Here is a 23,599-nt window from a genome sequence, read left to right as displayed (position 1 = left end):
TGTCCTCCCTCCTTCCTCTAGGAGTCTGGAGGCATCTGTTTTAAAACAGTGCCAGGGTCCCTGTGTTGATTAGTACCAAGTCTTATTCAGTAGGTTCTCATATAGTTTCCTGCAAACAATTCATTATTTCTTCCCACTCACTTACTCAGCTTTCTCAGGCTCACCAAGCAGAGGCCAGAGGTGAGTGGCTTTCACACTGTCTGATATTTGGGTCACCTCCCACACTGTCTCAGAGCAGCATCGTCCAGTGGGCAGAACACCGATTTGGATCTGGATCATTCCAAACAGTGTCCTTAGGCCACAGTTCAGAGAATTCTAATACCAAACACGCTGGGCTCCGTGTGTTGGGGTGTGGGAACACAGTGCTGTGGCAGATTCTATGTGCATATTTGGCAAGAAATCATTCATGGACATGTATGTGAGAACAACTGTCAATTGTCTACTGAGAGGAAAAACAGTATTTGGCTTATACAGCAGCTGAAGAAATGTGCCTGTGATTACAAAAACATTTGTTATCTCAGAGGAACAGGTTGTTTTTATTGTTCTTATGATTATTTTAATTTTTGGTTTCACTCCCCACCCCCACTTAGCACCCGCAAAGAAGGTATAGAAAATTGGGTAAACAATTTTACCTCGCTTGGCCTCTTGAATGTAACTGAAGAATAGGTTGGACTGTGGTTGTGTTTCTTCCTAGCTACAGATTGTTCAAGTCCAAAGACTTGACGGCCAGGAGTTCACCCAGAGAGCAGGTGAAAGAGCCCAGCTCACAGTAGCTGCTCAGCACATGTTCAGTTCTTTTTCCCAAGGTGGCCCCTCAAATTCCTGTCCAGCCTTATAAATGGATGATCCTGCAAAGGAATAATTAGAGGGAGGAGGAAAACACTGACAAGAAACATAACTAACTCCAAAAAACAAAGCGTTATAATACGAAAGGGTCACTACATCCACCCCCCAATACCAAGTTGGTTTAGAAAGAGAAGCAATGAAAAAATACAGAAGTTCATTGTACTAAAGATAGGAAAAAAAAAATGTGAACTAGAAAATCAGCCTCTGGAGTCCCCGATGACTAGAGCAAACAGGCTTGTTCACATCTCCTTTCCCACCCCTGTTATCTGAACCCTGGAACCGTCACTGTGCCCTTGACCAAAATGATCTCCCATGCTGCGAAGCATAAAACCAGGTATTCATGATTGCACAAAAGTATCAGATGTTGTAATCTTGGCTTATTGTTTATGCACATAATTAGATACATGTATTTCTATTTTGAACACTGCTGATGTGTTTTCAGCTAAATGGCCCAACAAGCACGTTATACGTATAGAGAAATAAAAACTCAAATTTTCCACAGATTCTAGCAATATACTATTATGCATTAACTTCCTCTGAGGTGCACTTTATGCAAATGAAAACACCACAGTCCTAACTGCTGCTGAGTTTACCAAAACATAAGTTAAGACCTCAGAACAAAGTTATTTACTTAGCACAGAGCCAAATGACCAGTCTGAAGTTTTTAGGGAGATAACCTTTAACCTAACTCTTGGGGGAAAAACAAAGCAATGAAATAAGATTTAAGTGTTTTATGAAAACAAAAGTAACTCTTGCTCTAAAAGATCCACCCCAGCTTGCAGTGAGCCGAGATCGTGCCACTGCACTCCAGCCTGGGTGACAGGACGAGACTCTGTCTCAAAAAAAAAAAAAACTCCCCCCTTCTTTTAAGGAACAATCAAAACCCCCAAAACACAAAACCTCAAGTTATCTCAAAACACAATTAAAAGCATGAAATTCCAATTCAACTGCAAAAGAAAAAAATAAATTATTGGTTCTGCCATGCTGTTAATGTATCCTAAATACTGACTGCTATCAACTGACAGTGTTATGAACAGAGAATATGGTCAGAATACAAAGCACACAATGAAAATTGCCCTGAAATGGGGGTTTTAAATTCTCAAAGGGCTTATATTTTCCACAAATAATTAAAGGGGAAGATTGTGGGAAGATGAATGGCATTGAAAAGAAAGTACTCCTCTAAATAAGAAAATTTTTAAAAAATCGAGTGGGTTGCTCATCCCCAAACCTACAGATTGTCACTATGTGTGTCTGTGGCATGTGTACTTTTATGGCTTTTAGGTTCAAGGGAACAATGACTTTGCACCAATAAAAAAAATATATAATATATATATAACTATATATGCTATATATACTATATGTAATAAATATAATCTAACATATTGGTGGAGAAAAAACATGATTTTATTTCTATAGGGATGAGAGAAATCTGAAAAAGAAAATCTATTTGTGTGAATGCATCAAATTATAGAGCAAACTTAAATAGTAAAATAATATCACATTGAATCGTTTAAAAAATTATTAGAAGAGTGTCATTGCAGGAATGCACTATTAATAAATTTGTTTATTTGGATCTCAGCTATGTTCATTTATTACCAAATAATACTACTTTTCTGAAAAAAAAATTGATTTTTTTTTTTCTTGCTCTGTTGCCCAGGCTGAGGTGCAATGGCACAATCCTGGCTCACTGCAACCTCCACCTCCTGGTTCAAGCAATTTTCCTGTCTCAGCCTCCAAGTAGCTGGGATTACAGGTGTGCACCACCACACTCAGCTAATGTTTGTATTTTTAGTACAGACCATGTTTAGCCATGTTGGCCAGGCTGGTCTCGAACTCCTGACCTCAGGTGATTCACCCGCCTCGGCCTCCCAAAGTCCTGGGATTACAGGTGTGAGCCACAGCACACAGACGGACTTTTTTTAATAACTTTTTTATAGTCAGCATAAAAGTGTGTGTGCGTGTGTGTACACATACACACACGCACACACACATTCTATATATATTTTGTTCTCTATTTTCTCAGAAAAGAAATCCAACGAGAACAGGAGGAAAAACAAACCTATTTTAAAGTCAAGTTCTTATTAGAGTCTCTCATGGAAAGAAACCATCACTCTGTCAGCCAAGAGAGAGGCCAGAGAAGGGAGGAGCTGCTGGGGAGACAGGACTGGCCATAACCCGAGGCTCCTGCACCATTATTAGGATGAGGAATTCTGGGCTTTCATAGTGAATATGGGAGCTGTATGAAGAAGAAGAGCAGGGCATTGGTTTTGTTTGGCTTTGACATGTGCCATGTGGCCTCCCGGAACCATCCCCTCTAACATGGAGGGGAAGCAGGAACAGGCTGTGGATGTGTGCACACAGCCAGAAGAGAGGCCGTGTCGCCTCTGCCCACCCAGGCGGGACACTTGCCAGGTGTTACCTTTCAGTGCCTGAGGATGTGAACACAAATGACAAACTCCTTTCAATGTGCCACCATGGTTCTAATCCAAAATTGCTACGCTTCTTCAGTTGTTAGGCAAGTAAACATGCACTGCTTTGCACACAATGGTTTTACTCCTTTGATTTCTTCCTTTCTCCTTTTAAAAAAGTGGTAATAATCCCAGTATTTTCTCACCAGTATTCTATTGCCCTGTGCAGCCAAATTTTATGGTTGCAGAAAGCATTAGTAAACTAGGCCAAGAAACACTCTGAATTTGATTTAATATGAAATTGTGCATTGCATTTCCAACTATTTCCATCATAGTAATTGACTTATTTCTGCTTTTATGCTGACTATAGAAAGTTTCCATTTTTTCAGAAAAGCAGTAGTATTTGATAAGAAACAAACATAACTCGGATCCAAATAAACAAAATCATTAGTAGCGCATTCCTCCATTGGCACTCTTTTAATAACTTTTTTAGAAGATTCAATGTTATATTATTTTACCCTTTAAATTTGCTCTGGTATTTAATGCATTCACACAAATGGATTGACTGTATTTTAGATTTCTCTCATCCCTCTAGAAATAAAATTATGCTTTTTTTCCACCAATATATTATATTTAGTATAATGATATATAATATATAAAATTACATAACATGAATTATATAAATATCACAAACAAAAAATTGCTGTTAAATATTTTTACTTAGATGACCATTTCAAGATAAGCAATTGCCAGATATCCTTTGTTTTATCTTCACTCTGTTATTATTAAAATGAAATCTATCTGTCACTCTCTATATATGTATATTTAAACCCCCTTGGTTACAAAATACATCTTTTTGGAAACTGTGCTCACCACATGACAAAACACTTATCCAGATTTTAGATGGTAACTGTGGTCTCAATGAAAATTATAAAATGATAATTGAAAATACTGTTGTCAAAAAGTACCATAGTTTATGAAGTTAATGTTTATTTTTCTGTGGCTACGTATTATTCTCTTTCTGATATTGCCTAATTCCATCACAATTTTTCTATGTTCTATGCGTCAAAGACATATTCTTAAACAGGAATGAAATGTCAGGTGCATAGAGCGGGTAACGATTCTACCTCTCTGAGAAAAAAGAGGTGAAATCAGGTTATCTATGAAACTCCTGTGGGGCCAGAAACATGAATACAAAGGCAGAGCCCTGTAGCGAGTGACACCCAGAATCCCACAGTCCACCTCAAAAACAGCTGGGGGAGTCATTGCTCCATGACCTATTTTGCCCACATGACAGCTGGATGCCATGTGACAGTCTATTTTAGGGATAAAATTATTGCTAAATCAGAGTATCCTTCATGACCCCTTAAATCTGGGAACTGGAATTGCTCAATTTTTCAGCAGTCATTAGAAAGAAACTTGCTGTGTCTACATATGTAATGATACAAATGCAAAAGAAATTCTCACTTCATTTTTATGGTGGAGACTCTGAGAACTTCTGTTCACTCTGTGTGTCTCGATCAGTAGGCTATGTGAAAGGAAAATATCTTGTCCCCAAAGTCACTAAGGAAAACTCAAGCCTGGAACTGCTTAGGGCAAACCTGCCTCCAATTCTATTCAAAGTCACTCCTCTGCTCACTGAAATAGATGCATATCTGACTACCTCCTTTGGAAAGACTAATCAGAAACTGAAAAGAATGAGGTGGTGCCTCACATATCTGTGACCTAGAAGCTCCCTCCCTGCTTCATTTCCAGTCCTCCTGCCTTTGCTTCAAGTTGTCCCGCCTTTCCAGACTGAACCAATGTACTTGTTACATATATCGATTGATGTCTCATGTCTTCTTAAATGTATAAAACCAAGCTGTGCCCTGACCACCTTGGGCACATGTCATCAGGACTTCCTGAGGCTGTGTCACGGGTGCGTCCCCAACCTTGGCAAAATAAACTTTCTAAATTAACTGAGACCTATCTCAAATTTTCAGGGTTCACAGCTACTACTCATTAATTTTGCCAAAGCTTATTACTCAGGATCATTTTGATAATAATAATTTAACTGAAGTCTAAATTAAATTAAATGAATTCAATAATATGATACCAAAGATTTTTAAAAATATATCTATTAAAAGAACTAGAAATATGATTTATAATTAGAGAAGATAACACACAGAACAACCAAATATTAGATCTGTGGACAGGGCTGTGTTGGGAGAAAACCAAATAGCTGCCATTGGAGACAATGAGGTCTTGTTCCTGAAGCACTCATTAGGGTCATAGAACATCTGGTATTGATACCTCAGAGCTGAGTTAATGACCAGTAAGCGGATATAAACCCAGTAAGATCCTTGTATTCTTAACGTTTCAATGAAAACATAGAATAGCATTTCACAAACTGTGTTCCCGTGTCCCATGATCAAACAAGTATAAAAACAGCACATACATTTTCCCTTATTGGAGAAGTGAAAATGTGTATTTGAAAAATTAAGGTTCTAGAATTTTCTGCAGTTAAAAAAAATCTGTCCAACTTTGTCTAACCCAGTATTTTCCAACTTTTTACTTCTCACCAAACAGGTTATTATCATGCCATTGAGGACACATGTTCTGAAATATCCTGTAAGGCAATGTAAAACTAGAACATGTTCCTTCTTAAACCTAACTTGCACTTTTTTGTAACACTGATCTTTCTTAAGTAAGTTTAATTTGTTACTGCTGTTGAACAAACCAAAATTCTTTAGACTGCTGTTCAAGGCCAACACATCCTTTTCTTTCTAAATGTATCCCTCCATTTCCCAGAAAGACCATTTTTCAGTGTATCCCAAATGCATATTACTATTTTGCTCTCCATATTATTACTTATACTTTTTTCCCACTTCTGAATGGCATCCACTCAACAGTACATTGTCAAGCCTCAATTCTCATCACAACTTATTTTTTAAAGCTTCCTTCCACCACCCCAATAACTTCAGGCTGCACAGTGTAGAATCCATACTACATATCTTAATACTTAAATTTCTTTTCTTAGGATTTTGTCTTTCCTTCCCCTCCTCCCTCCCTCCTTTCCTTCCTTATCTCTCTTTCTTTTCCTTCTTTCCTTCCTCTTTTTTTGAATTTCTGTTCATCCTACCTGTCCAAATTGGTTTTACCCTTCTTGAAAAAAAAAAGTCATATTTTTTATTTAAGAAAGATCAGGAACCGAGGGTGGAGCCAAGATGGCCGAATAGGAACAGCTCCAGTCTACAGCTCCCAGCGTGAGCGACACAGAAGATGGGTGATTTCTGCATTTCCATCTGAGGTACTGGGTTCATCTCACTAGGGAGTGCCAGACAGTGGGTGCAGGACAGTGGGTGCAGTGCACCGTGCACGAGCCGAAGCAGGGTGAGGCATTGCCTCACTCGGCAAGCACAAGGGGTCAGGGAGTTCCTTTTCCTAGTCAAAGAAAGGGGTGACAGATGGCACCTGGAAAATCGGGTCACTCCCACCCTAATACTGCACTTTTCCAATGGGCTTAAAGAACGGCACACCAGGAGATTATATCCCGCATCTGGCTCGGAGGGTCCTACACCCACGGAGTCTCGCTGATTGCTAGCACAGCAGTCCGAGATCAAACTGCAAGGCAGCAGCGAGGCTGGGGGAGGGGTGCCTGCCATTGCCCAGGCTTGATTAGGTAAAAAAAGCAGCTGGGAAGCTCCAACTGGGTGGAGCCCACCACAGCTCAAGGAGACCTGGACAAAATTTAGACACTGTCTCTTCAAAATAAGCTATCTGGTGGTACTTATGCATATTCTTACATATATCAACAGTATTTTACATGTCATAAACTTAAAAATAATTTTAAAAGTGTCAAAATTATAGGCCTTAATCCATTTCTGTGGGCTTGAAAAATGATACAATATACATTTGTTTCTTTAAAGTATTCAATAAAATGCATAAACTTCTAGAGCAATCACTAAAAAGAGTTCATACTAAAGGTTGTAATACTAGGGAAGAGGGCTCAATACTGCAGGTTCTTAAAGGCAAAAGTTAATAAAGCCTTGTTTTTGGTTGTGAATCTTGGCCTTAAAACATTATTTGCATGATCCCTGCTTCCTTTTCCTGTTGTAAAGATATGGTGACAAATCAGGTTTGCTCTTGAAGATAATATTCTTGAAAATAGTGGCAAAGAAATCACATGAAGGGAATATAGTTTACTTAATGACCTCCTAAATTGGAACTTATTACCCCCATGCCTCTTGCATATCTCCAGACTAATATGTAAGAGAGAGGAAATGGCTGTTTGCTACCAGTATTTTATTTGATGCTTCATTCTTTTATTCTTTGAATAACTACTTACAATGCATTAACAGGAATAGGAAAGCATAGCTTTACAAGTAACTAAATAATTATGCAAATCCCTAAGACATAGTAGTGAACCAACCATTTTAAAAATACAACACACTGACAAGTACTTTATGTTTAACTCAGTTTTGGTTTGTTGTTAATGCCATTGCTTGAGAAAAAGCAAACAAAATCAGGAGGAGATGGAGGAGAAACAAGAAAAGAAACAAGAAATAGAAGCAGTGGCATAAGCAAATAAAGAGGAAGAAAAAGATGATGATGAGAATAAAACAGACTGGAAGAAAGGAAAAAGAACAGGTAAGGGAATAGGAAAGCCTATTATGATGCCTTTTTTCCCCTCCTTGATTAATGAAATTACAAAAGGTTCAAGACTTTTTCACAACAACAACAACAACAACAACAACAAAACTCAAGCAAAAAGGGCATGGAGCCAAGATGGCCGAATAGGAACAGCTCTGGTCTACAGCTCCCAGCGTGAGCGACGCAGAAGACGGGTGATTTCTGCATTTCCATCTGAGGTACTGTGTTCATCTCACTAGGGAGTGCCAGACAGTGGGCGCAGGTCAGTGGGTGAGTGCACCCTGCGCCAGCCGAAGCAGGGGCGAGGCATTGCCTCACTCGGGAAGCGCAAAGGGGTCAGGGAGTTCCCTTTCCAGGGGTGACAGACGGCACCTGGAAAATCGGGCCACTCCCACCTGAATACTGTGCTTTTCCGACGGGCTTAGGAAACGGTGCCCCAGGAGATTATAGACCGCACCTGGCTCAGAGGGTCCTACGCCCACGGAGTCTGGCTGAGTGCTAGCACAGCAGTCTGAGATCAAACAGCAAGTCGGCAGCGAGGCTGGGGGAGGGGCGCCCACCATTGCCCAGGCTCGCTTAGGTAAACAAAGCAGCCGGGAAGCTTGAACTGGGTGGAGCCCACCACAGCTCAAGGAGGCCTGCCTGCCTCTGTAGGCTCCACCTCTGGGGGCAGGGCACAGACAAATAAAAAGACAGCAGTAACCTCTGCAGACTTAAATGTCCCTGTCTGACAGCTTTGAGGAGAGCAGTGGTTCTCCCAGCACGCAGCTGGAGATCTGAGAACGGGCAGACTGCCTCCTCAAGTGGGTCCCTGACCCCTGACCCCTGACCCCCGAGCAGCCTAACTGGGAGGCACCACCCAGCAGGGACAGACTGACACCTCACACGGCCGGCCAGGTACTCCAACAGACCTGCAGCTTGAGTGTCCTGTCTGTTAGAAGGAAAACTAACAGAAAGGACATCCACACCAGAAACACATCTGTACATCACTGTCATCAAAGACCAAAAGTAGATAAAACCACAAAGATGGGGAAAAAACAGAGCAGAAAAACTGGAAACTCTAAAAAGCAGAGTACCTCTCCTCCTCCAAAGGAACGCAGTTCCTCACCAGCAACGGAACAAAGCTGGACGGAGAATGACTTTGACGAGCTGAGAGAAGAAGGCTTCAGATGATCAAATTACTCCGAGCTATGGGAGGATATTCAAACCAAAGGCAAAGAAGTTGAAAACTTTGAAAAAAATATTTAGAAGAATGTATAACTAGAATAACCAATACAGAGAAGTGCTTAAAGGAGCTGATGGAGCTGAAAACCAAGGCTCGAGAACTACGTGAAGAATGCAGAAGCCTCAGGAGCTGATGCGATCAAATGGAAGAAAGGGTATCAGCCCTGGAAGATGAAATGAATGAAATGAAGCGAGAAGGGAAATTTAGAGAAAAAAGAATAAAAAGAAACGAGCAAAGCCTCCAAGAAATGTGGGACTATGTGAAAAGACCAAATCTACGTCTGATTGGTGTACCTGAAAGTGATGGGGAGAATGGAAACAAGTTGGAAAACACTCTGCAGGATATTATCCAGGAGAACTTCCCCAATCTAGCAAGGCAGGCCAACATTCAGATTCAGGAAATACAGAGAACGCCACAAAGATACTCCTCGAGAAGAGCAACTCCAAGACACATAATTGTCAGATTCACCAAAGTTGAAATGAAGGAAAAAATGTTAAGGGCAGCCAGAGAGAAAGGTCGGGTTACCCTCAAAGGGAAGCCCATCAGACTAACAGCGGATCTCTCAGCAGAAACCCTACAAGCCAGAAGAGAGTGGGGGCCAATTTTCAACATTCTTAAAGAAAAGAATTTTCAACCCAGAATTTCATATCCAGCCAAACTAAGCTTCATAACTGAAGGAGAAATAAAATACTTTACAGACAAGCAAATGCTGAGAGATTTTGTCACCACCAGGCCTGCCCTAAAAGAGCTCCTGAAGGAAGCGCTAAACATGGAAAGGCACAACCGGTACCAGCCACTGCAAAATCATACCAAAATGTAAAGACCATTGAGACTAGGAAGAGACTGCATCAACTAACGAGCAAAATAACCAGCTAACATCATAATGACAGGATCAAATTCACACATAACAATATTAACTTTAAATGTAAATGGACTAAATGCTCCAATTAAAAGACACAGACTGGCAAATTGGATAAAGACTCAAGACCCATCAGTGTGCTGTATTCAGGAAACCCATCTCACGTGCAGAGACACACATAGGCTCAAAATAAAAGGATGGAGAAAGATCTACCAAGCAAATGGAAAACAAAAAAAGGCAGGGGTTGCAATCCTCGTCTCTGATAAAACAGACTTTAAACCAACAAAGATCAAAAGAGACAAAGAAGGCCATTACATAATGGTAAAGGGATTAATTCAACAAGAAGAGCTAACTATCCTAAATATATATGCACCCAATACAGGAGCACCCAGATTCATAAAGCAAGTCCTGAGTGACCTACAAAGAGACTTAGACTCCCACACATTAATAATGGGAGACTTTAACACCCCACTGTCAACATTAGACAGATCAACAAGACAGAACGTCAACAAGGATACCCAGGAATTGAACTCAGCTCTGCACCAAGCGGACCTAATAGACGTCTACAGAACGCTCCACCCCAAATCAACAGAATATACATTTTTTTCAGCACCACACCACACCTATTCCAAAATTGACCACATACTTGGAAGTAAAGTTCTCCTCAATAAATGTAAAAGAACAGAAATTATAACAAACTATCTCTCAGATCACAGTGCAATCAAGCTAGAACTCAGGATTAAGAATCTCACTCAAAACCGCTCAACTACGTGGAAACTGAACAACCTGCTCCTGAATGACTACTGGGTACATAACGAAATGAAGGCAGAAATAAAGATGTTCTTTGAAACCAACGAGAACCAAGACACAACATACCACAATCTCTAGGATGCATTCAAAGCAGTGTGTAGAGGGAAATTTATAGCACTAAATGCCCACAAGAGAAAGCAGGAAAGATCCAAAATTGACACCCTAACATCACAATTAAAAGAACTAGAAAAGCAAGAGCAAACACATTCAAAAGCTAGCAGAAGGCAAGAAATAACTAAAATCAGAGCAGAACTGAAGGAAATAGAGACACAAAAAAACCTTCAAAAAATAAATGAATCTAGGAGCTGGTTTTTTGAAAGGATCAACAAAATTGATAGACCGCTAGCAAGATTAATAAAGAAAAAAAGAGAGAAGAATCAAATAGATGCAATAAAAAATGATAAAGGGGATATCACCACCGATCCCACAGAAATACAAACTACCATCAGAGAATATTACAAACACCTCTACACAAATAAACTAGAAAATCTAGAAGAAATGGATAAATTCCTCAACACATACACCCTCCCAAGACTAAACCAGGAAGAAGTTGAATCTCTGAATAGACCAAAAACAGGAGCTGAAATTGTGGCAATAATCAATAGCTTACCAACCAAAAAAAGTCCAGGACCAGATGGGTTCACAGCTGAATTCTACCAGAGGTACAAGGAGGAGCTGGTACCATTCCTTCTGAAACTATTCCAATCAATAGAAAAAGAGGGAATCTTCCCTAACTCATTTTATGAGGCCAGCATCATCCTGATACCAAAGCCTGGCAGAGACACAACAAAAAAAGAGAATTTTAGACCAATATCCTTGATGAACATTGATGCGAAAATCCTCAATAAAATACTGGCAAACCGAATCCAGCAGCACATCAAAAAGCTTATCCACCATGATCAAGTGGGCTTCATCCCTGGGATGCAAGGCTGGTTCAATATACGCAAATCAATAAATGTAATCCAGCATATAAACAGAACCAAAGACAAAAACCACATGATTATCTCAATAGATGCAGAAAAGGCCTTTGACCAAATTCAACAACCCTTCATGCTAAAAACTCTCAATAAATTAGGTATTGATGGGACATATCTCAAAATAATAAGAGCTATCTATGACAAACCCACAGCCAATATCATACTGAATGGGCAAAAACTGGAAGCATTCCCTTTGAAAACTGGCACAAGACAGGGATGCCCTCTCTCACCACTTCTATTTAACATAGTGTTGGAAGTTCTGGCCAGGGCAATTAGGCAGGAGAAGGAAATCAAGGGTATTCAATTAGGAAAAGAGGAAGTCAAATTGTCCCTGTTTGCAGATGACATGATTGTATATCTAGAAAACCCCATTGTCTCAGCCCAAAATCTCCTTAAGCTGATAAGCAACTTCAGCAAAGTCTCAGGATACAAAATCAATGTACAAAAATCACAAGCATTCTTATACATCAATAACAGACAAACAGAGAGCCAAATCATGAGTGAACTCCCATTCACAATTGCTTCGAAGAGAATAAAATACCTAGGAATCCAACTTACAAGGGATGTGAAGGACCTCTTCAAGGAGAACTACAAACCACTGCTCAAGGAAATAAAAGAGGATACAAAGAAATGGAAGAACATTCCATGCTCATGGGTAGGAAGAATAAATATCGTGAAAATGGCCATCCTTCCCAAGGTAATTTACAGATTCAATACCATCCCCATCAAGCTACCAATGACTTTCTTCACAGAATTGGAAAAAACTGCTTGGAACCAAAAAAGAGCCCACATCGCCCAGTCAATCCTAAGCCAAAATAACAAAGCTGGAGGCATCACACTACCTGACTTCAAACTATACTACAAGGCTACAGTAACCAAAACAGCATGGTACTGGTACCAAAACAGAGATATAGATCAATGGAACAGAACAGAGCCGTCAGAAATAATGCCACATATCTACAAGTATCTGATCTTTGACAAATCTGACAAAAACAAGAAATGGGGAAAGGATTCCCTATTTAATAAATGGTGCTGGGAAAACTGGCTAGCCATATGTAGAAAGCTGAAACTGGATCCCTTCCTTACACCTTATACAAAAATCAATTCAAGATGGATTAAAGATTTAAATGTTAGACCTAAAGCCATAAAAACCCTAGAAGAAAACCTAGGCATTACCATTCAGGACATAGGCATGGGCAAGGACTTCATGTCTAAAACACCAAAAGCAATGGCAACAAAAGCCAAAATTGACAAATGGGATCTAATTAAACTAAAGAGCTTCTGCACAGCAAAGGAAACTACCATCAGAGTGAACAGGCAACCTACAAAATGGGAGAAAATTTTCGCAACCTACTCATCTGACAAAGGGCTAATATCCAGAATCTACAATGAACTCAAATTTACAAGAAAAAAACAAACAACCCCATCAAAAAGTGGGCAAAGGACATGAACAGACACTTCTCAAAAGAAGACATTTATGCAGCCAAAAAACACATGAAAAAATGCTCACCATCACAGGCCATCAGAGAAATGCAAATCAAAACCACAATGAGATACCATCTCACACCAGTTAGAATGGCAATCATTAAAAAGTCAGGAAACAACAGGTGCTGGAGAGGATGTGGAGAAATAGGAACACTTTTACACTGTTGGTGGGACTGTAAACTAGTTCAACCATTGTGGAAGTCAGTGTGGTGATTCCTCAGGGATCTAGAACCAGAAATTCCATTCAACCCAGCCATCCCATTACTGGGTATATACGCAAAGGACTATAAATCATGCTGCTATAAAGACACATGCACACGTATGTTTATTGCGGCTCTATTCACAATAGCAAAGACTTGGAACCAACCCAAATGTCCAACAATGATAGACTGGATTAAGAAAATGTGGCACATATACACCATGGAATACTATGCAGCCATAAAAAATGATGAGTTCATGTCCTTTGTAGGGACATGGATGAAACTGGAAATCATCATTCTCAGTAAACTATTGCCAAGAACAAAAAACCAAACACCGCACATTCTCACTCATAGGTGGGAATTGAACAATGAGAACACATGGACACAGGAAGGGGAACATCACACTTCGGGGACTGTTGTGGGGTGGGGGGAGTGGGGAGGGAGAGCATTGGGAGATATACCTAATGCTAGATGACGAGTTAGTGGGTGCAGCGCACCAGCATGGCAGATGTATACATATGTAACTTACCTGCACATTGCTCACATGTACCATAAAACCTAAAGTATAATAATAATAATAATAATAATAATAAAATAATTTTTAGCTCTGATAAAAAAAAAAAAACCAAGCAAAATGATACAGTCACCCCCTAAATTTTTTTAAGAGGGAGATAATGCTCCACTCATGCCTGGCTCAGGTGCCAGCAGAAAGAAGGGACCCTCCAGATTCTGCAGGAGAAAGGGGAGGACTCCACCTTGCCCTGGCTGCACCTCCACTGCTGCCACCGAGTCCCACAGTATAGCACCCACAGCTTCCTACCCACACCAGGCCAGGTGGCCCCACAGCGCTCCTACTCCCACTTCCCAGGACCCCAGACTTGCTGCTGCTGCCACCACTAAGGCCAATGCCAATACAACCACCGCTGCTGTCACCCTCGATTCACCGGTGCTCCCTACAAGGCTCCTAGCACCTGGCCACAGCCACAGCCCTGCCCCCAACCCTGGCCACAGCTGGCCGCCCTCCTACCTACCACTCCAGCATGCCACCCACTGCAATGAGGCCATCTGCCATGTCCCAGTCTCCAGACTCCAGGCTCCAGTGTGTAGCAGGTTGCTCCTCCTTCTGGCATGGAGCGGCTTGGTGGGCAAAGCAAGAAAATCCTAGAACATGATACAGGGAGTGGTAGCATTAGAGCCTCACCTTGTTATGCTGGCCACTCGGTAGCAGTGGCAGGCTTCAGTGAAGGCACTCACACCCACCCTCCAAAGACCAGCCTCTCCATCTGGCCCAAGCTGGCCAGGAAGTGAGGCCTGGAGTGGGGACTGGAGACTCCACAGTGGCCAGCTCTTTACTCCACAGGAACCGCTGGGCTCACAGGGGCTGCACTCCTTGGGGAGCAGGAACAGCAGAAACACAGAACCAGCCACCTCCCCACTCCACCCAAGTGCCAGTTTCCATTCCTGATGCCTCCACCCACAGGGCCCAGTCCCCCCATGATGATTGCAACTCCGTGCCCAGGGATCCTAGGTTGTCTCAACACAGAGCAAGAGGATGCAGACCCAGGAACCATGGCAAGTGTGGGGGCCCTGCCATACTCGTGATTCCCATGGAAACACTGTGCGCCCACCGAGCTCCAGCACAAGCAAGAGGAGGTCTCCCTCCAGAGTCTGGAGTCCAGCTCTTTCCTTGGAGGCCGCCACTGTGGGAGCCACCTCTGCCACCTGCCACCACCAGCAGTGCAGCCTCTGATAGCACCCCTAACCTACCACTAGCAGTGTAGCCCGACAGTGCCCCAAACACCTTCCCACTCCCCAGCAATGTACCCCACCAGTAGTGCCCCAACCCTTCCCCACCTTGAACACTACAGCACCAGTAGTGCCCTCAACCTGCTCACCACCGTGGGAAGTGATGCCCGGGATAGTGCCCCAACCCGCCCCCCACCCCCAGGCAGTGCAGTCCTGGATAGCACCCCAACCCGCTCTCTGCCGCAGGCAGTGATGCCCAGAATAGCGCCCCCAATGTGCTCCCAACTACGGGCAGTGCAGCTGAAAATACGCACCTACCCCAGCCGCCTTTCTGCCACTCCAGCAGCTGTGTAGTCTCTGTCACATCCACTAGCCTCAGCGAGGTCAACTGCAGTACCGCGGGCTCCAGTCTCCAGCTTGTGGCAGGGAAAACCACCTTCTCCTCCTCCCATAGCAGGGGATGGAAGAGCTGCAGCTGCTCGTCCACCATCTTATGCTCTGGCTGCCCTTCAGTCTCACTTGTTACCACCAATGTTCTGATTCAATGAGAGAAAACCTCTAGGCCTATTGGGACTGGACTTTGCTATCATGTTCTGATTGGTTATCCTAAGATTTGCTCTCATCCAATCAGAACATGTAGTCCAGAAACCTCAGTATATAAAGCATGCTAATGGGAAGTCAGACCATTCCAGGCTCTTCTGCATCTGTCTGTTCTGCTGGTGCATGCCCGGCTTAGAAGGGGGGAATGGGCTGGACATGGTAGCTCATGCCTGTAATCCCAGCACATTGAGAAGCCAACATGGGTGGATCACGAGGTCAAGAGTTCAAGACCAGGTTGGCAAAGATGGTGAAACCCTGGTCTCTACTAAAAACACAAAAATTAGCTGGGTGTGGTGTGCCTGTAATCCCAGCTACTTGGGAGGCTGAGGCAGGAGAATTCCTTAAACCTGGGAGGCGGAGGTTGCAGTGAGCTGAGATCGCACCACTGCACTATAGCCCAGGTGACAGAGCAAGACTCTGTCTCCAAAAAAAAAAGAAGGGGGAAAGAAAGAGCCAACTGCTGCACGCTGGAGGCTGTAGCCTGCAGCTCCATGGCTGGGCTCACTGCGGTGAGTGGCAGCAAAGGAGACTGCAGCATGGCAGGAGCCATTGGAGGGCTGCCAGCAGTGGGAGCTGCCTAGTGCCCTGCTACAAGAAAAGGAGAAGGGGTAGCCCCTGTCACAGAGTAGAGGCTGAAGCGTGTGGCACCACGGCTTGCCTCGCTGAGGTTGCTGTGAGGAGACTGCAGCTTGGCTGAAATGGTTTAAAGGCAGCGGGGTAGGACTGTATCCGCAGCTGCACTGCCCACAGCAGTGAGTTGGGTGTGCTATTAGAAGCTAAACTGCCAGTGGCAACAGGTGGGTTGGGGTGGTATGGGGGCGCTGCAATAATTGCTCTAGATGGATTTCCAGTACTATGTTAAATAACGGTGTTGACAGTCGGCATCTTTATCATGTTCCATCATCTGTCCATCTGGGACAGAACACTGCGTGGGGACACAGAGATGGGTCACTTCAAACTACAATGCTGTTAACATATACCTCAAACTGATGTGGACAGAAACTTCTACATGCCATCAGAAAACGAAGAAAAAAAAACATGTTTGGAAAGTGGAATCATGTTTGTTTGTGAAAAACACTATCTTCTTCAGAGGATGTGCTAAAATCAAAACAAACAATTAATCTGGAATAAAAGTGGCCATTTGTTAACAGATACTGGCAAGGCCGTAGACAATAGGAAACTCCTATTCTCTGTCACTGGGAATGTAAATTAGGTCAGTCACTATGGAAAGCAGTTTGGAGATTACACAAAAAATGTAAAACAGAGTTACTAACTGACCCAGCAATCGCATTACTGGGTATATACCCAAAAGAATACATTCTACCAAAAAGACACATGCAAACCTGCACACGCAGCACCTCCATCTAAAATAAAAGTTGACATTATTTTTTTTGAGATGGAGTCTTGCTCTGTCACCCAGGCTGGAGTGCAGCGGCATGATCTCGCCTCACTGCAAGCTCCACCTCCTGGTGGAATTTCATATCCAGCCAAAGCAAGCTTCAGAACTGAAGGACTAATAAAATCCTTTACAGACAAGCAAATGCTGAGAGATTCTGTCACCACCAGGCCTGCCCTAAAAGAGCTCCTGAAGGAAGCACTAAACATGGAAAGGAACAACTGGTACCAGCCACTGCAAAAACATGCCAAATTGTAAAGACCATTGAGGCTAGGAAGAAACTGCATCAACTAACGAGCAAAATAACCAGCTAACATCATAATGACAGGATCAGATTCACACATAACAATATTAACCTTAAATGTAAATGGGCTAAATGCTCCAATTAAAAGACACAGACTGGCAAATCAGATAAAGAGTCAAGACCCATCAGTGTGCTGTATTCAGGAAACCCATCTCACATGCAGAGACACACATAGGCTCAAAATAAAGGGATGGAGGAAGATCTACCAAGCAAATGGAAAACAAAAAAAGGCAGGGGTTGCAATCCTAGTCTCTGATAAAACAGACTTTAAACCAACAAAGATCAAAAGAGACAAAGAAGGCCATTACATAATGGTAAAGGGATCAATACAACAAGAAGAGCTACCTATCCTAAGTATATATGCACCCAATACAGGAGCACCCAGATTCATAAAGCAAGTCCTTAGAGACCTAGAAAGAGACTTAGACTCCCACACAATAATAATGGGAGACTTTAACACCCCACTGTCAACATTAGACAGATCAACAACATAGAAAGTTAACAAAGATATCCAAGAATTGAACTCAGCTCTGCACGAAATGGACCTAATAGACATCTACAGAACTATTGGACAGTTCAATTTAACCTCAGTGCACTGCACCCACTGTCCTGCAACCACTGTCTGACAATCCCCAGTGAGATGAACCCGGTACCTCAGTTGAAATGCAGAAATCATTTGTCTTCTGCGTCACTCACACTGGGAGCTGTCGACTGGAGCTGTTCCTATTCGGCCATCTTGGCTCCACCCCGCTGGCTGCTTCCTCCTTCACTCCTACTGAAGTTGTTCAGACACTAGCAGCAAGGGAGGCTGGTCTTCAGGCTGGCTAGTCAGGAGGCTGCATAACAGGCTCTCTGAGGGGCTTACTGGGAGGCTCACCATGACATTGGTGGCATGGGAGGCTGGTCCTGAAGCTAACTGGCTAAGTGGCTACCTAACAGACTTACTGAAAGGCTTGCTGGAAGGCTAGCCAAGGGGCTGGCTACGTTGGAGGCTGGTCTAGTGAAGGACTGTCTTGGAAACTGGCATAGAGGCTTGCTGAGAGGCTGGCTCCCTGGGAGGCTGGCCGAGAGCCTGTGTGAGAGGCTGTCTGAGACACTGCCGTAAATACTTGCTAAAAGGCCTGCTGACATCCTGGCAGACTGAATCTGGCTAAGAGTCTGAATGCAAGGCTGGCTTGTTAGGAGCCTAGCCTAGAGGCTAGAAGCATGGGAGGCTAACCCAGATCCTGGTGAGGAAACTGACAGAGTGGCAGATTGTCTGGCTGTGCAAGAGGCTTGCTGCATGGCTGTTAAAAACGCTGGCTGCATGGGAGGTTGGACTTGAAGCTGGCTGGATGAGAATCACTTAGAGGTTTTCCGAAAGGCTGAATCACAAGCTGGCTGGCTGGGAGCCTGGACGAGAGCCTGAGTGAGAGACTTGTCTGAGAGCCTGCCTTCAATGCTTCCTAAAACACTTGCTGAGAGTTTGTCAAGATGAATTTGCCTAGGAGGCTGGATGCCAGGCCGGTTTTTTGGAGGCCGGCCTACAGCCTGGCTGCATGGGAGGCTGGTCGAATGATGGGTTTTCTGGCGGGGGAGGGGCTTGCTGGAACACTGTTCAGAATGCTGGCTGCATGGGACACTGGTCTTCAGGCTGGCTGGCTAGGAGGTCAACACAGAGGCTTGCTGGGATGCTTGTAAACAAACTGGATGAGAGGCTGGCCGATTAGGAGGCTGGCAGAGAGCCTGTGTGAGAGGCTGTCTGAGAGGCTGCCTTAAATTCTTGCCAAAAGGCTTGCTGAGAGCCTGGTAGGTTGAGTCTGCCAAAGACTGGGCGTCAGGCTGGCTTGTTAGGAGACTGGCTGCAAGGTACTGTGAAAGCCTAACGGCTCTGCTCAACGAATTTCTCCCGAGAGAAAACAGTGTCCAAGGGCTTTGCCAGACTGTGATTCCTACTGGAGTGGGGCCAGGTGTGGCGCAGAAGGGCAAAAACAAGCACCCGGGGCTACGTAATGGCGAGTGGGAGGCACGGGCTCTCTCTTAACAGGTGGTCGCAGCCATGGAGAGGCTCTCTGCTGCTGCTGTAAAGGGCATGACGAGCCCGGACCGCTCGAGCATGCAGCTGGTCTACACCAAAGACTCTTAAGTCATGCACTGTGGGGAACTCAGGAAGATCCACAAAGCTGCCTACTGGGGCCATGGCTGGAATCTGCAGGGGATGACGGTGAAGACGAAGAAAACGGACCTGAGCACAAGAGATGTGAAGAGGCGCCATGACCTACCTGAGCTGGGTCTGCAGAAGGAGGTGACAGCTGTTTGAGGATTACCCCTTCAGCATGGGTTGTGGGGGTTCCGGGGACAAAGCGAGCAGGTGGAGGAGTGGGGTGGCGGCAGGGCGGCAATCCTGGGCCCCAGGGTCTGGGCCTTCTTCCCGGGCATGCCCCACCCAAGGCCAGGGATTGGGGCCTGGCCAGGCCACCTTCAAAGCAACCCCAAACATTCGCTGCTTTCTCCTCCTCCACTCTCACTGAGGCTGTTCGAAACCCTGGCTGCAAAAGAGGCTGGTCTTGAGGCTGACTAGTCAGGAGGCCTGCCTAAGGGGCTCTCTGAGTTATGGGGAGACTGGCCACATCAGTGGCATGGGAGGCTGGTTCTGAAGCCGACTGGTTAAGCAGCTGGCTAACAGAGGGTTGCTGGAAGGCTTGCCAAGGCGCTGGCTGCATGGGAGGCTGATCTAGTGAAGGACTGTCTTGGAAAGTGGCATAGAAGCTTGCTGAGAGGCTGGCTCACAGGGAGGCTTGGCTGACAGCCTGTGTGAGAGGCTTTGTGTTGGAGAGGCTGCCGTAAACACTTGGTAAATAGCCTGCTGAGATCCTGGCAGGCTGAATCTGGCTAAGAGTCTGAATGCAAAGTTGGCTAGTTAGGAGCCTGGCCTAGACACTGGCTGCATGGAAGGCTTAGAGGCTGTCGAGGAAAGTGGCAGAGTGGCAGATTGACAGTGGAAGAGGCTCGCTGGATGGCTGTTAACCGTGGCTGCATGGGAGGTTGGTCTGGAAGCTGCCTGGATGGGAGATTCGCTTACAGGCTTTCTTAAAGGCTGGATCAGAGGCTGCATGTCTGAGAGCCTGTCCGAGAGCCTGTGTGAGAGTCTGTCCGACAGGCTACCTTCAGTGCTTCCTAAAATGTTTCCAGAGAGTCTGGCAAGATGAATTTGGCTAGGAAGCTGGGTGTCAGGCTGGTTTTTTGGAGGCTGGCCTAGAGCCCGGCTGCATGGGAGGATGGTCGAATGACGGGTTTTCTGGCAGGGGAGAGGCTTGCTTGAAGGCTGTTCAGAATGCTCACTGCATGGCAGGTTGGCTAGGAGGCCGACAGAGCCTTGCTGGGAGGCTTGCCAAGAACCTAGACAAGAGGCTGTTTGACTAGGAGGCTGGCAGAGAGCCTGTGTGAGAGGCTGTCTGTCTGAGAGGCTGCCTTAAATTCTGGCTAAAAGGCTTGCTGAGAGCCTAGTAGGCTCAGTCTGGCTAAGAGCCTGGGTGTCAGACTGGCTTGTTAGGAGGCTGGCCTAGAAACTGGCTGCAAGGTACTATGAAAGCCTAACAGCTCTGCTCAATGAATTTCTCCCGGGAGAGGCCGGAGTGTCCAAGGGCTCTGCCAGACAGTGATTTCAACTGGTGTCGGGCCAGGTTTGTCGATGAAGAAGGGTAAGGATGAGCAGTGGGGCCTGGGAAATGGCGAGAGGGAGGCGCGAGCTCTCAACAGGTGGCTGTGGCCATGGAGAGGCTCTCTGCTGCTGCTGTCAAGGGTGCGAAGAGCCTGAAGCACCCGAGCGCTTTCACTCAGCTGGTCTACACCAAAGACTCTTAAGTCATTCACTATGGAGAACTCACGAAGATTCACAAAGCTGCCTCCCGGGCTATGGCTGGAAGCTGCAGGGGATGATGGTGAAAATGACGACCATGGACCTGAACATAAGAGATGTGAAGAAGAGGTGCCATGCCCTGCCTGAGCTGGGGATTGCAGGAGGAGGTAACAGCTGTGGGAGGATCGCCCCTTCAGAGTGGGGCATGGGGCGCCCGGGGACAAAGTGAGCAGGTAGAGGAGTGAAGCAGTGGTGGGGCAGCAATCCTGGGCTCTGAGGTCTGGGCCTTCTTCCCAGGTAGTCCCCCCAGGCCTGGGATGGGGGCGCCCTGCAGGGCGGAGGGACCAGGCCAGCTTAAAAGCAACCCTAAACATTCGCTGCTTTCTCCTTCAGTCCCACTGAGGCTGTTCAAAATGCTGGCTGCAAAGGAGGCTGGTCTTGAGGCTGGCTATTCAGGAAGCTGCCTAAAAGGCTCTCTGAGAGGCTTACAAAAAGGCTGACCATGACATTGGTGGCATGGGAGGCTGGTTCTGAAGCTGGCTGGCTAAGCGGCTGGCTAACAGAACTACTGAGAGGCCTGCTGGAAGGCTGGCCAAGGCGCTGGCTGCATGGGAAGCTGTTCTAGTGAAGGACTGTCTTGGAAAGTGGCATAGAGGCTTGCTAAGAGGCTGGCTCGCTGGGAGGCTGGCCAAGAGCCTGTGTTAGAGGCTTTCTGTCTGAGAAGCTGCCATAATCGCATGCTAAAAGGCCTGCTGACATCCTGGCCAGCTGAATCTGGCTAAGAGTCCAAATGCAAGACTGGCTTGTTAGGAATCTGGCCTAGAGGCTGGCTTCATGGAAGGCTAACCCAGAGGCTGGCGAGGAAAGTGGTAGAGTGGCAGATTGGCTGTGCAAGAGGCTTGCTGGATGGCTGTTAAAAATGCTGGCTGCATGGGAGGTTGGTCTGAAAGCTGGCTAGATGAGAGATTCGCTTAAGAGGCTTTCTGAAAGGCTGCATCAGAGGCTAGCTGTCTGGGAGCCTGAGAGCTTTTGTAAGAGACTATCTGAGAGGCTGCCTTCAATCCTTCCTAAAACATTTCCAGAGAGTCTGGCAAGATGAATTTGGCTAGAAGGCTGGGTTGTAGGCCGGTTTTTTGGAGGCTGGCCTAGAGCCTGGCTGCATGGTAGGATGGTCGAATGATGGGTTTTCTGGCAGGGGGAGAGGCTTGCTGGAAGGCTATTCAAAATGCTGACTGCATGGCAGGCTGATCTCCAGGTTAACTCGCTAAGAGGCCAACACAGAGGCTTGCTGGAATGCTTGCCAAGAACCTGGAGGAGAGGCTGGCCGACTAGCAGGCTGGTGGAGAGCCTGGTAGGCTGAGTCCACCTAAGGGACTGCGTGTCAGGCTGGCTTGTTAGGAAGCTGGCTGCAAAGTACTATGAAAGCCTAACGGCTGTGTTCAAGGAATTTCTTCCGGGAGAGACCAGAGTGTCCAAGGGCTTTGCCAGACTGCGATTTCAACTGGTGTCAGGCCGAGTGTGTCGACGAAGAAGGGTGAGGATGAGTGGTGTGGCCTGGGAAAGGGTGAGAGGGAGGCGCAAGCTCTCAACAGGTGGCTGTGGCCATGGAGAGGCTCTCTGCCGCTGCTGTCAAGGACGTGACGAGCCCAGAGCACCCAAGCACCTTCAGTCAGCTGGTCTACACCAAAGACTTTTAAGTCATTCACTATGGAGAACTCAGGAAGATCCACAAAGCTGCCTCCTGAGGCTACAGCTGGAAGCTGCAGGGGATGATAGTGAAGATGAAGACAATGGACCTGAACATAAGAGATGCGAAGAAGAGGTGCCATGCCCTGCCTGAGCTGGGGGTGCAGGAGGAGGTGACAGCTGTGGGAGAATCGCCCCTTCAGCATGGGGTGTCAGTGGCCTGGAAACAAAGGGAGCAGGTGGAGGAGTGGGGTGGTGGCAGGATGGCAATCTTGAGCCCCCGGGTCTTGGCCTTCTTCCCAGGTAGACCCCCTGGGCCTGGGATTGGGGAGTCCTGCAGGGCAGAGGGACCAACCCACCTTATAGGCAATCCCAAACTTTTGCTGATTTCTCCTTCACTCCCACTGAGGCTGTTTGAAATGCTGGCTGCAAGGGAAGCTGGTCTTGAGGCTGGCTAGTCAGGAGGCTGCCTAAGGCGCTCTCTGAGAGGCATACTGGGAAGCTGGCCATGACCTTGTTTGCATGGGAGGCTGGTTCTGAAGCTAGCTGGCTAAGCGACTGGCTAACAGAATTACTGAGAGGCTTGC

The 23,599-nt window shown here is 45.5% G+C and overlaps 1 long non-coding RNA gene across 3 annotated transcripts in view; it reads right to left on the bottom strand.

Annotated features, from left to right (window-relative positions):
* The window catches only part of LOC134762037 (uncharacterized), a 43,415-nt gene extending 21,012 nt beyond the window's left edge, over window positions 1–22,403 (bottom strand). For 2 of the 3 annotated variants that reach the window (XR_010141508.1, XR_010141507.1), the window contains exons 1-3: window positions 18,142–22,403; window positions 14,474–14,603; window positions 633–848 (exon numbers count right to left, since the gene is read on the bottom strand). This is a non-coding gene — a long non-coding RNA (uncharacterized LOC134762037). The remainder of the gene's footprint in view (window positions 1–632; window positions 849–14,473; window positions 14,604–18,141) is intronic. The other variant, XR_010141506.1, reaches the window with a different exon arrangement.
* Between the last annotated feature and the right edge of the window lie 1,196 nt (window positions 22,404–23,599).

Source organism: Pongo abelii, chromosome 8 (genome assembly GCF_028885655.2).
Source record: "Pongo abelii isolate AG06213 chromosome 8, NHGRI_mPonAbe1-v2.0_pri, whole genome shotgun sequence".
In the NCBI taxonomy this organism is placed as follows: Eukaryota; Metazoa; Chordata; class Mammalia; order Primates; family Hominidae; genus Pongo; species Pongo abelii.
Note: the sequence above shows the minus strand (reverse complement) of the source record. Positions and strands in the feature narration are given on the sequence as shown.